This window comes from Aotus nancymaae, unplaced genomic scaffold, assembly GCF_030222135.1.
Source record: "Aotus nancymaae isolate 86718 unplaced genomic scaffold, 86718_ANA_hifiasm-v0.15.2.pri h1tg000014l, whole genome shotgun sequence".
Taxonomy (NCBI): domain Eukaryota; kingdom Metazoa; phylum Chordata; class Mammalia; order Primates; family Aotidae; genus Aotus; species Aotus nancymaae.
In genome coordinates, this window is record NW_026988425.1 from 33,545,504 (window position 1) to 33,548,200 (window position 2,697).

At 39.5% G+C, this 2,697-nt stretch overlaps 1 pseudogene; it reads left to right on the top strand.

Moving 5' to 3' along the window:
- Nucleotides 1-331: 331 nt before the first annotated feature.
- LOC105722430 (60 kDa heat shock protein, mitochondrial-like) lies at nt 332-2,049 on the top strand (annotated as a pseudogene).
- Nucleotides 2,050-2,697: the final 648 nt, after the last annotated feature.

Consider the following 2,697-nt stretch of genomic DNA (forward strand, 5'->3'; position numbering starts at 1 on the left):
GAAAATCAGCATGGAATAAGAAAGGGCAAAGGGCAAGCTACATCTATGAAAGGGAGTGTCCATCTGTACCCATGTCACCTATGAGAAGAGGGAGTTTTGCTGTGCAGAGATCTAATGGTTATTTGCAAATTGCCTTTTTTAAAAGGACTCTTTTTGACATTTGAATGTCAGAATCACCACCCTAAAAGGTAGTCTTGGTGTTGGTTGAACCTTTGGCTTATATGAGGCTTCTTGAAGAAAGGGTCAAACTCTGAAAAAAAATTTGAAAAGGACTCACTTGCCACTGACGACCTGCCTTTCAATGTACACACCCTGCCGCCACCCCACAGAAATGCTTCAGTTATCCACAGTCTTTTGCCAGATGAGAAATGGTCTGACTCGAGGGTCCTGGCTCCTCATCTCACTCAGGCTTATGCCAAAGATGTAAAATTTAGTGTAGTTGCCCAAGCCTTCATGCTTCAAGGTATAGATCTTTTAGCCGATGCTGTAGCTGTTACAATGGGGCCAATAACAGTGATTATTGAGCAAAGCTGGGTAAGTCCCAAAGTAACAAAAGATGGTGTGACTGTTGCAAAGTCAATTGACTTAAAGGATTAATATAAAAATACTGGAGCTAAACTTGTTCAAGATGTTGCCAACAACACAAATGAAGAGGCTGGGGATGGCACTACCATGACTACTGTATTGGCACACTCTATTGCCAAGGAAGGCTTCAAGAAGATTAGCAAAGGTGCTAATCCAGTGGAAATCAGGAGAGGTGTGATGTTAGCTGTTGATGCTGTAATTGCTGAACTTAAAAAGCAGTCTAAACCTGTGGCAACCCCTGAAGAAATTGCACAGGTTGCTACAATATCTGCAACTGGAGACAAACCAATTGGGAATATCATCTCTGATGCAATGAAAAAGGTTGGAAGAAAGGATATCATCACAGTAAAGGATGGAAAAACACTGAATGATGAATTAGAAATTATTGAAGACATGAAGTTTGATTGAGGCTCTGTTTCTCCATACTTTATTAATATGTCAAAAGGTCAGAAACGTGAATTCCAGGATGCCTATGCTTTGTTGAGTGAAAAGAAAATTTCTAGTGTCCAGTCCATTGTACCTGCTCTTGAAATTGCCAATGTTCACCATAAGTCTTTGGTCATAATTGCTGAAGGCATTGATGGAGAAGCTCTAAGTACTCTTGTCTTGAATAGGCTCAAGGTTGGTCTTCAGGTTGTGGTAGTCAAGGCTTCAGTGTTTGGTGACAATAGAAAGAACCAGCCTAAAGATATGGCTATTGCTACTGGTGATACAGTGTTTGGTGAAGAGGGGCTGACCCTAAATCTTGAAGACGTTCGGCCTCATGACTTAGGAAAAGTTGGAGAGGTCACTGTGACCAAAGATGATCCCAAGCTCTTAAAAGAAAAAGGTAACAAGGCTCAAATTGAAAAACATATTCAAGAAATCATTGAGCAGCTAGATGTTACAACTAGTGAATATGAAAAGGAGAAACTGAATGAATGGCTGGCAAAACTTTCAAATGTAGTAGCTGTGCTGAAGATTGGCGGGACAAGTGATGTAGTAAATCAAAAGGAAGACAGAGTTACAGATGCCCTTAATGCTATAAGAGCCGCTGTTGAATAAGGCATTGTTTTGGGAGGGGGTTGTGCCCTGCTTCGGTGCATTCCAGACTTGGACTCACTGACTCTAGCTAATGAAGATCAAAAAATTGGTATATAAATTATTAAAAGAACACTCAAAATTCCAGCAATGACCATTGCTAAGAATGTAGGTGTTGAAGGATCTCTGATAGTTGAGAAAATTATGCAAAATTCCTCGGAAGTTGGTTATGATGCTATGGCTCAAGATTTTGTGAATATGGTGGAAAAAGGAATTATTGACCCAATAAAGGTTGTGAGAACTGCTTTATTGGATGCTGCTGGTATAGCTTCTCTGTTAACTACAGCAGCAGTTGTAGTCACAGAAATTCCTAAAGAAGAGAAAGACCCTGGAATGGGTGCAATGGGTGGAATGGGAGGTAGTGTGGGAGGTGGCATATTCTAACTCCTAGAACAGTGCTTTACCTTTATTAGTGAACTGTGACAGGAAGTCCAAGGCAGCGTTCCTCACCAATAACTTCAGAGAAGTCAGTTGGAGAAAATGAAGAAAAGATTGGCGGATGTTTAAGGCATCACTATAATCATCAGTTTCTGGTTTCAGCTGACAAAATACATAACGGTTTATTGCTGCCATTGTCCATGCCTACAGATAATTTATTTTGTATTTTTGAATAAAAAGACATTTGTACATTCCTGATACTGGTTACAACAGCCATGTACCGATGTACTGCTTTCAATTAAATCACTGAAGCATTTTTACTGCTATTCTGTTAAAATTAGTATTTTAGTGCTTGCCACCACCAGATGAGAAGTTAAGCAGCCTTTCTGTGGAGAGTGAGAATAATTGTGTACAAACTAGAGAAATACCCAATTATGTGACAACCTTTGTGTAATAAAAATTTGTTTAAAGTTAAAATATGTAGGTATTTGAAGAGGTTTCTTCTGAGCCAAATATGAGTGACCAATGGCCTGTGACACATCCTCAGGAAATCTTGAGAACATTTGCCCAAGGTAGTCAAGGCACAACCTAGTTTTATACATCTTAGGGACACATGAAACCTCAATCAAATACATGTAAGATTTACATTGATTT